The sequence below is a fragment of the Pipistrellus kuhlii genome, unplaced genomic scaffold, assembly GCF_014108245.1.
Source record: "Pipistrellus kuhlii isolate mPipKuh1 unplaced genomic scaffold, mPipKuh1.p scaffold_m20_p_3, whole genome shotgun sequence".
NCBI lineage: Eukaryota > Metazoa > Chordata > Mammalia > Chiroptera > Vespertilionidae > Pipistrellus > Pipistrellus kuhlii.
The window spans coordinates 16446651-16457985 of record NW_023425529.1 but is presented as its reverse complement, the minus strand read 5'-3'; the positions used below and the strand labels follow the sequence as shown (position 1 = coordinate 16457985).

The 11335-nt window shown below is 39.5% G+C and overlaps 1 long non-coding RNA gene across 1 annotated transcript; it reads right to left on the bottom strand.

Annotated features, from left to right (window-relative positions):
* Nucleotides 1-7148: 7148 nt before the first annotated feature.
* Nucleotides 7149-11111, bottom strand: LOC118728607. The gene is made up of 2 exons (XR_004990938.2): nt 9164-11111; nt 7149-8337 (listed from the first exon to the last, which is right to left on the bottom strand). It is a non-coding gene; the product is annotated as an uncharacterized LOC118728607 (long non-coding RNA).
* Between the last annotated feature and the right edge of the window lie 224 nt (nt 11112-11335).

Below are 11335 nucleotides of genomic sequence, written 5' to 3'. Positions count from 1 at the left end.
ATTGGCTCCTCACAGTTCACCCAGATTTGGCTCTGATTGGTCAGTTTCTATGCTAGTCAGTGTCTCTGGGCCTATCTCCAGGCCTGATCAGAGAGGTGGGGCTGATCAGCAGCCCCCCTCGAGGCCCGGACAGAAACAGAGTAGTGGCTTCTGGCAAAGCTTGGAGAGAAAGAGAGAGACAACTGCTGATCAACAGCTGCCACAAAGGCTGTGGATCAGACCCTGCCTCTCTCTTTGGGCCTCTATCTGGGCCTGATCTGCAGCCCCCTCAGCAATCAGTTTATTAAAAAGATGTAGCAATTGTAAAGATATACGCACCTAACATTGGAGAAACTAAATATATTAAGCAAATAATAACTGGTCTGAAGGAGAAAATGGACAAATTACAATAATAGTAGAAGAACTTAATTTTTCTCTTTCAGCAGTGAATAGATCTAGACAGAAAAATCAACATGGAAATTTTGGACTTAAACTATACATTAGACCAGCGATTTTCAACTGCTATACCACAAGAATATTTTTAAAACATGCAATACCTGACTATTTAGTCAGGGGCACAAACCTCTTTTTTCTTATATTATCAAACTTAAAAATTACAACAGCCAACACAATAGGCATTTGTGTATGAATGAATCAAAATTATACCTATTTTTTTGTCAGGTTGGCAAAAAATATATATTTTTGGTGTGCTACAAAATTTTAGTAATCAGTTTATGTGTGCCATGAGATGAAAAAGGTTGAAAATTGCTGCATTAGACTAAACAGATCTAACAGACATTATAGAATATTCCATCAAATAGCAGCAGAATGTTCATTCTTCTAAAGTGTACATGGAACATTACCAAGAAAAGATCATGTGACAGGACACAAAAAAACATCTTAGCAATGTAAAGAATTTGAAATCATACCAAGATATCATTTTCAATAATAGTGGTATGAAACTAGAAGTCAACAAGAGTAAAGGTAGAAAACTACAATATATGGAAATTAAACAATACATTCCTAAACAACACATAAGTCAAAAAAGAAATCAAAAGGAAAGTTTAAAAATATCTTAAAGCAAATGTATATGGAAATACTACATACCAAAACCTATAGGATGCTGCCAAAGCAGTGCTGATAGAAAAGTTTATAGTAATAAATCCATGCATTAATAAAATTAAAAAAAAAATCAAAAAGCAACCTAACATTAAACCTCAAAGAGTTAGAAAGGAAAAAAGCAAACTATGCCCAAAGTTAGCAGAAGGAAATAACAAAAATCAGAGCAGAAAGAAATGAAATAGAGACAAAAGAAAACCATAGAAAGTCAATGAAACTAGGAGCTAATTTTTTTTAATAAAAACAAAATTGACAAACCTTGAGCTAGACTAACCAAGAAAAAAGAAAGAAGATGAAGAAAATTAGAAATGAGTGAATAAACATTATAACTGATGCTACAGAAATATTTAGGGTCATGAGAGACTACTATGAAAATTATGTGCCAATAAATTGGAAAACATAGAAGAAAGTGTCAATTTCCTAGAAACATACAACCTACAAATAATGAATGAGAAAGAAACAGAAAATCTGAACAGACCAGTAACAAGTAAAGAGATTGAATCAGTAATCAAAAACTTCCCAACACAGCTGAAACCGGTTTGGCTCAGTGGATAGAGCGTCGGCCTGCAGACTGAAGAGTCCTGGGTTCGATTCTGGTCCGGGGCATGTACATTGGTTGTGGGCACATCCCCAGTGGGGGGGTGTGCAAGAGGCAGCTGATTGATGTTTCTCGCTCATCGATGTTTCTAACTTTCTACCCCTCTCCTTTCCTCTCTGTAAAAAAATCAATAAAATATATTATTTAAAAAAAAAAAAATCCTTCCCAACACAGAAAACCCCAGGACCAGACGGTTTTCCTAGAAAATTCTGCCAAACAGTTAAAGTAGAAAAAAAGTGCTAATTTCTCTCAAACTTTTCAAAAAAAAAAAAGCAAAAAACTGAAGAGAAAGGAATCCTACCGAACTCATTTTATGAGCCCAGTAATCCCCTAATACTGAAGCCAGGTAAGGACACTACTTGAAAACTATAGATCAATATTCCTGGTGAATATAGATGCAAAACTCCTCAACAAAACAATAGTAAGCTGAATTTTGAAATACCTTAGAAAGGATTATGCACCATGACCAAGTGGGATTTATCCGTGGATGCAAGGATTTTTCAATAGTGAGCTGAATTTAAATTTTTCAATATTCATAAATAACTATGATACATCACATTAATAGAACAAAAGATAAAAATTATGTGATCATCTCAATACAGGCAGAAAAAGCATTTGACAAAATACAACAAACATTATTATTAAAACCCTCAACAAAATAGATGTAGAATAACATACCTCAGCATAAGAGAAGTCATATACAACAACCCCACTATTAACATTATACTCAGCAGTGAAAAATTGAAAGCTGTTCCTCCATGATCAAAAACACAACAAGGATGCCCATTCTCACCACTTTTATTCAACACTAGTGGCCAGGTGCATGGATTCCTGCACAGTGAAAGGAAATTAATTAGAAGGTGGCTGGCAGGGTGGGACTGGGTGAGATAGGCCAGACACACCCTGGAGCCAACATCCCATGGTCCCTCCCCTGACCTCGCCATTTTCCGGAAGCCAGTAGAAACCCTGCTTAACATCCTCACTGCCATCACAGACTACATAAAAGGAAATTTTCTGAAGTTCAAACACCAATTAGATGCTGAATCTTAAATATCTCCTTATATGAGATACAAAGTTTTCTGACGTCAGGTGTTACTCTTTCCCCAAAGCTGATACAGTAAATCTACACTTTAAAAAAAATTTTTTAAAAAGTGGCTCTCTTCTCTTCACCACACAGGTCTGGCTCAATGGCTGGTTCAGCACAGCTGGTGGGTCAGTCGCTGTTTCTGGGACAGTTCGAACATCCCATGGGCCAAATAAAAATGGTTTTTGCTTAATTAGGCCTAGATCTTCAATATCACACGTTGTGGCTGCAAAGAAAGAAGAAACATCTAATAGTAAGAACAAAAAGTCAGGTGAATAGAAAACTAGGATTAGAGAGATAAATTTTCTGATCTCAGACACGCAGCACCCAGGTACAAGCTGATCCTGTCACGCGTTAGACAAGTCCACTGGTGGATTACAGTGTGACCCTGAAATGTCTTTGTAAAAATTAATAATTTAAATATTTGGAATTAAAAAATATAGCCGAAACCGGTTTGGCTCAGCGGTAGAGCGTCGGTCTGCGGACTAAAAGGTCTCAGGTTCGATTTCAGTCAGGGCATGTACCTTGGTTGTGGGCACATCCCCAGTAGGGGGTGTGCAAGAGGCAGCTGGTCGATGTTTCTCTTTGGATATATTTTATTGACTTTTCACAGAGAGGAAGAGAGAGGGATAGAGAGTTAGAAACATTGATGAGAGAGAAACATCCATCAGCTGGCCTCCTGCACACCCCCTCCTGGGGATGTGCCCGCAACCAGTGTGCATGCCCTTGACCGGAATCGAACCCGGGACCTTTGAGTCCGCAGGCCAACGGTCTATCCATCGAGCCAAACCGGTCTCATGATGTTTCTCTCTCATCGACGTTTCTAGCTCTCTATCTCTCTCCCTTCCTCTCTGTAAAAAATCAATAAAAAATAAAAATATAAAAATAAAAAATTATATATATATATATATATATATATATATATATATATATAAATTCCAAATATTTAAATCAATAATTTTTACAAAGATATTTCAGGGTCAAACTGTAATCCACTTATTACACCAGTAGACTTGTCTAACACGTGACAGGATCATCTTGTACCTGGGAGCTGCGTGTCTGGGATCAGAAATTCCAGGTTACCAGTGTGCAGTTTATAGGATTGCCACAAGATGGCAGAACTGAGAATGACAAATTCCTGGAAGCTAAAGTAGCCAAGTCAAATTTTTTTACTTGTATGTTTTTTAATTACAATTAATATCTATTTCATATTTAAATATCCTAAAATGGTCCATTGAGTAATATATTAGAGCGTCATTGTTTTAACTATGAAAGAAATTAATGAAAGCAGAAATATAAACACTAAAGAAACAGATTAGGTAGGTGGGATCATCAGTTGATGATGGTGGTGACGGTAATAGATATGAATAGACAAACAAATATATAGATACAACAGCTATATAATGGTCTTTTTAAATATCCTAGATTCCTTTTTCTTTATTGCATTGCATGATGCTTTAGGGAATAAAGAGATTGTTATTACAGGAAATAAAGAAAAAGGAGTTGACATTCAACTCTGGCCTTTCAAAATAGGCTTTTTGGGTCCCAATAATAAAATAATTTTGAAAGACTAAGGTTTTCTAAACTTCAAATTGTTCCCCTTTATATACTAAGAATATGGTTTGGTAGGACTCAGAACACAATTATATTATACACTATAGGTAAGGAAGATGCAAAATATAATTTTATGGAACTGCCCAAACAGAAAGGGAAAAGATAAAGTCTTTTGCTAGAGGGTGGCAAAGGAGAGGCATGTGAAACAGAAAAGAGAAGGGGACAGACACTACCTAAAATCATTGCCTTCTCAGATCTAAGGCCAAGAGGAAATGTGCTGGCAAGAATGAAAGCCCGGGTGGGTTGAGGGGAAAGCCCAATGCAGAAAGGCATATGCCCCATTTGGCCACTGTGCCTTATTCTGGTTCCATTGATCAGGGAAGCTTCCAGATGCTCTCCAGAAAGAAGCCCTGGGATAGGATAGAGGGTGAGAAGGGAAGTAAGGGTAGCAAGGCAGGGTCCCACCTCAAAATTTGAGGTTATTAACTCATGCTTCCACCCCATTCCTCATGCCTCCACAAGCTCAGTGTTTCCATAATGCATCTCTGCAGTGCACACAAGCCAGCCCTGTGGTTCCCTCACCTTGGTCCTCAACATTTAAGCACACAGATATGGGAAGGAAACATTCTCTGACACCCCCATCTCCAAAGGTCCCTCCAGAGTTCAGAGCCCCATCTGACACCTGAAGTTTTCAGCAGGACAAACGCTGAGGGCAGCTGTGAGTCATTCCATCGCCTGTCACATTCCCCACTAAAAGGACCCATGTCAGCAGATGCAAGTTCTCAGTTCCTGCCATGCCCATTCTTTCTCCTTGAGACTTGGATCAATTAAAGGAAAGAGAAAAAAAAAAAAAAACAGTTAAAAAATGCATCTAAAACTATTAATGTTCTAGAACTGCTTACTCATGTCTAAGCCCCATAGCACTACAAGAACCCTGTCTTCTTCTATCTCTGTAATCTTAACAAATTAATGATAACAACTGATTCTAAATATCAGAACCAGAATTCAAACTCAGGTGCTGGAGCTAGGGTCAGGATCGCCTGGATCACTTAGTCAGGATGCTATCCTCCCTCTGTGGCACAGATTTATGATTCTTACCCAGTTCTGGGCTCTACACCATCACTAGAAGCCACTCACCCAGACCCTAGAACATAGGATATGCCTGCTGGAGCCCAGCCACCCATTCCCAAAGGATGACCTAGGCATGCATTTAGTGTAACCAGTCACATTTGGTCTCCCTTACCTTTATATCCCAGTTTACCTCTTGGTCTTCCATACTTCCTTCTGATTTTTTTTTCTTCCCTTCTCACTGTAAAGGCTACATCTGCTACATTACCCAAGCTAATGCAGTAACATGTTTGTGGGTGAACATTTCATTTCATCTTTGAATGGTTAATTCAAAACTTTGATGTCGGACATTTTTAGCTCATTTTTTTTATATACCACTTAATCTCCTAAACTGGATTATGAAGAAAATGGCTCTGTACTTCCAATGTCTACAACTTAACAGATGCTCAACTTATATTTATTGAACAAAAAAAAATTGCACTGGGCTAGACACTTAAGAGAAATTATCTTAAGTAAGAACTATTTTGAGGACATTATGTAGATAACTGATATTTTAGTGTCAAAGGATTTCAGCAATTAATAAAGCCATTTTAATTTTCACAACAGAAGCAGCTTATCACCAACAAATATATAACAAATTCTACAAATCTCTGTCTCCAGAGATACACAAGACAAACCACAACATACTAACAACAGGTGGAGACCATGTGGCCTCTTATTAAGTCTTAATCAGACCCGACAAGAGGAATCAGGAGCCGAAAGCCGGTTTGGCTCAGTGGTAGAGCGTCAGTCCGCGGACTGAAGGATCCCAGATTCGATTCCGGTCAAGGGCATGTACATTGGTTGCGGGCACATCTCCAGTGAGGGGTGTGCAAGAGGCAGCTGGTCGATGTTTCTCTCTCATCGATGTTTCTGGCTCTCTATCTCTCTCCCTTCCTCTCTGTAAAAAATCAATAAAATATATATATTTTTTAAAGAGTAATCAGGATATTTATGTATGTATGTATCATTTGGCTGCTTTTCAACTAAAACCACACAGGAATATAACAGGAAGAAATGAGAAATCACTGCAACCCTGTCCATATGACGTAAGGATGGAGATGAGGTACAGAAAGAGTTGTTTTACTTAAGAAGACAGCTTGATTAGTCTTTCACATTCGAAAGAAGAGCCTCTTGACCTGACCTTGAAGGATGCTGTAGTGCAGTCCCTCAGGCTGGCCTGTGGGATCAAGCTGAAACCAACAGTCTGAGATCCCCCAAGGGTCCCAGATTTATAAGAGGGTGCAGGCCAGGCCAAACAAGCCCACCGATACACAAACCCATGCATCAGGCCTCTAGTCCTATATAATAAAAGGGTAATATGCAAATTTACCCAGGAACTACCAGGAATGACTAGTCGCTATGATGCGCACTGACCACCAGGGGGCAGATGCTCAACGCAGGAGCTTCCCCCTGGTAGTCAGTGCGCTTCCACAGGGGGAGCACGGCTCTGCCAGAAGCCAGCTCATGGCTGGCCAGTACAGTGGCAGTGGAGGGAGCCTCTCCTATCTCCTCAGCAGTGCTAAAGATGTCTGACTGCAGCAGGTGGACATCCCCTTCCCCCCTCCCCTCCGAGAGGGCGCAGGCTGAGCTGAGTGACTCCCCACCCACACACCCCTAAGTGCATGAATTTTTGTGCCCTGGTCGTCTCGTATGTAATAATTCACCTACTCTTCACAACAATCCTGTGAGATTTTTTTTTTTTTAAGCATTCCTATTCTACAAAGAGGAAAATCAAGTTGAATAACTCATCCACGGTCACCCAACTAGCAAATATGGCGTTATGAAGCCAGCTACTCTGACTCCTGAGTATATGCACTCAATCACCACTCCTGAGCAATCTTGGGTAAATGGGGTGGGAAACAGACTAACAATGGAGATGACAAGCAAAACTGTTGGTTGCTATTAAGGTCCTTTGGCGCCATCTGCTGTTGACCTAACGTTGCCCGAGCAAATGGTTTGTATTCCCAAATAGTTGTTTTTTCTTCCTCCTACTGAACCATCTGAATATGTTTTCTTCTTCTTTTGGATCACTTATCAAAACAAAGAGATTGAGAGCAATTCATTCTCACTTAAAAAAAAAAAAAAGAAACCAGTGCCTTGAGCTGGTTGATTAAATTAAGAAAGAGTAAAGAGCAAATTCACCTCTCCAAGTTTGTGCTTGGTTTTAATGTGATCCAAACACTTAGAATAGCCTTGGCTTTGAGAACCATCAGAAAGTAAGATAAGTTCAAATATATAACTGTGGTAGTAGTCGTTTTAGCTGCATAGCAGTGGCTGCCAGATGTTGTTATGGAATCAGCACATTAACTTTTTTGAACTGATGAAGCCTATGTAGTCAAACTTAGAGGAAAAGCCGTTTACCCTCTGTATCCTTGGAATTTTTCAAAATGACTTTAAAATATATCAAGTTAGATATTAACCCAACTTGCGACGGTTTCTTTCTTTGTGACATTTAAGATTTAGCAGGGATTAGGGGATGTTTCCAGATTGCTAGAAAATTTTGATTAGAGTAGAGCTTGGAGGGGGGAAAAGGTATGGCCCTAGGTGGCAGCCCTTCCTCAAAACAAGAGACCCGTTGGCCTAAAGGGTTGAATAAATGTGTGATTTGCTAGAAACCCAAGGACAGGCAGTGTGTTTTATCCAGAAATTGTGGGTAGGTTTTTACCCCCTGGATCATCTATTTCTTTTCTTTTCATTAAAATATAAGGCTGTCATGTAATGTCTAATGTGACCAAACTTTCATCTCTTTTTTGAACAAGTGAGGCTTTGTTTTCCTATATGAAAGCTTAAGAGCACTGAACCGTGGTGAGTAAGGGAACCCAAGGTGATGTCAGGATCCCAAAGGACTCCAGCCTTTTGAGTCAGAAGCAGTGTCTGCAGAGGCTGTAAATTTCTGGAGAAAAAAAATAGGCAGATTGAATAAAAAATTTAAAAAAAAAACACAGTTGTGTAGTTTCCACTGAATACTTGCCTTAGAAATAAAATAAGTTATTACCTTTGCCATTATTTAAGGGCATATAAATGTATGTATTATACATGAGTCTTTAAATAATTTTATCTCATTAATATTTAAATGAAATTATTTAAATTAATGTCTTTATAAAATGGTTTTAACCTTAGTCATGAGTACACATTATGCAGACTACAAAGGCACCCATGGACACAATCTAAGTAAAATTTTTTTGGTGTTAATCCTCACCCAAGGATATTTTTTCATTGATTTTTTTTTTTTTTTTTTTTTTGAGAGAGAGAGAGAGAGAGAGTGTGTGTGGAAGGGAGGGAGGGACACAGAAACATTGATGTGAGAAACACATCAATTGGTTGCCTCCTGCACTCATCCAACCAGGTCAGGGATGGAGCTTGCAACCAAGGTATGTAGCTTTGACTATCCACTGAGCCAAATGGGCTAGGACCTAAGTAAAATTTTAAGATGACACATTTCTCTGGTGAGTTTGTATCATCAACAGAAATTATACCCTTCAGTGTCTGTCCATTACCAGAGCACTCGAGAAAAGTACCCTTTGTTTCATGGGCATATGGGAAATCTCTGTATCTCCCTCTCAATTTTGTTGCAAACCTAAAGCTGCTCTGAATGTATTTTTAATTTAAAATTTTAAAATAATTATTTGTTTAATGTTTTAAGTAAATGTAGAGGAGCCTCAAGGAGACAATATCCGTAGATGTGCTATTTAGACAAGAGGGTGCCTTGGCATGCTTACATCCTCGTCTGGTAGGCTTGACAGTATTGTGAAAATGGCCCATCGGCAACCTGAGGTTGGGGCTATAAAGACGTCCTATCAAACAAATTGTCTTCACAACAAACCACACAGTCTTTCTCCATCATTTCACCTCCTATCAGTTTACCTGTAGAGGGAGAATGGTCTAGTCATATTGAATTGAGCACTCAGACATCTGCCAGTTACATTACTTCCTGTAAATAGGAAAAACTTGGGAGGGAGGGTAGGGGAGTTAAATTGTTTCTCAAAGTTGCAGAAGATATGCAACTCAGATTAAAAAGAAAAAAAAAAGAAAAAAAAGGTTACTCTTTACAGATTTGTATCATACAGGAACAAATGCCTGGTAATCCAATTTTGCAGCCTTAAACCCTCTTCTTTATTTACATTCTCTCTTTAGGTAAACATATCCAGTCTCAGGGCTTTAAATATCACTGATATAAAGGACGCTCAACTTAATCTAGATAGCCGACTTATCCCCAAGACTTAATGATCTACTTAAAATCTATACTTGGAGATCTCTACCTCCGATGTAACGTATTCAGTATAGAACTTCTTTTTCCTTCCTAAACCTGCTCCATCCACTATTTTTCCCTCTCAGTTGAGGGCAATATCATTCTTGCAGTTGCTCAGGCCAGGAGTTATCCTTCATTTCTTTCCCTTACCTCTGCATTCAATCCAGCAGCAAGTTCCAACAGTGAAACGTGTGGGGTGTGTGTGTGTGTGTGTGTGTGTGTGTGTGTGTGTGTACTAGAGGCCCAATGCACGAAATTCGTGCAAGAGGAGGCCTTCCTTCCCCCGGCTGCCAGCGTTGGCTTTCCTCTGGCACCCAGGACAGGATCTTCTTCCGGAAGGTTGTCCAGGAGGATGTTCAGTCTAATTAGCTTATTACGCTTTTATTGTTGTAGATATGTATATGTATTGAATTTGTCCAACCTTTCTCTGGCTCCATACTCTCCATCCATCCTCTCCACTCCATGTCCACGCTACACTAAGCCACTAAAACCCTTTACCTGGCTGACTACTCAAGGAACTTCCAAGCTGGCCCGCCTGCTTCAGTTCCAACCCAGCCTCCACACCCTCCCTGACCCATTCTTTACGCTGCAGCAACTAAATCACACATCACTTTTCTGCTCAAAACTCTCCAGTGATTTTTGTGGAACTTGGAATAAAATTCATACTCTTTACCATAATGGAAAAAGAGCTTCCCTGCCATGTCTCCTGACCACCTGTCGACCCTCTCTCCTGCTATTCCTCTCCACCCCAGCCTTCTTCCCGTGGGCTTGCAGAGCTTTTAACCTCACATCAGTCTTCCCACTGGAAACTGGCACTGGAACTCCCATAGCTGGCTCCTCCCTTTCACTCAGGTCATCTCATGACCTTTTCCTGACCACTTTATCTAATGTTGTCTTCCCCTTTACTCTCCCGTGCAATGTGCCATTTTGATGTTTTCAAAACACGAGTAACTGGAATGTTCGTATATACTTGCTTATTCTGTCTCTCCCCCTAGTACGTAAGCCACAAAAGCAGAGATCTTGTCTGCCTTGCGAATTGTATCCCTGATGCCTGACAGGGACTCAATACTGACTGAATTTGATTTGGGTTCAAGGGGCACCTGGCACTCCCTATGCAAGAAAAGTATCCTCTTGGATGTCATCATGCCACCAAACACAAATGAGGCAGACAGACCTGGAGACTTCATTTAAACCAGAAGTTAGCTAAGCTTTCAAGCCGTTTACTCGCCACTTTCTTCATTCTTCCTAGTAAATCTCCACACTATCAAAACTGCTGCCTCAGCCTGCCCAGCCCACTCCCAGGCCTGGGGCTTCATCCCGCCCACTCCTCTGAGATCACCCAGGTGGTGGCCACAGATACCCTCCTCCTCATGGTGTTTTATTTTCTTTCCTCTGAAAGTATTACACATGCACAAAAAAAAAAAAAAAAAAAAAAAAAAAAAAAAAAAAAAAAAAAAACACGGAATATAGCAAAAAAGGGGAAATCACTTATTCTTCATATTTTGAGCATATTGGAATATTTCTTTATTCTCTTTTCTGTGCAATTTTTTTCCTAGGGATAACCTGTGGTTTAACCTTTTCTCATTATATTGTTAGTATTTATTGGCCTTGAAAACTATACCATAAATATAAATAACTAAAT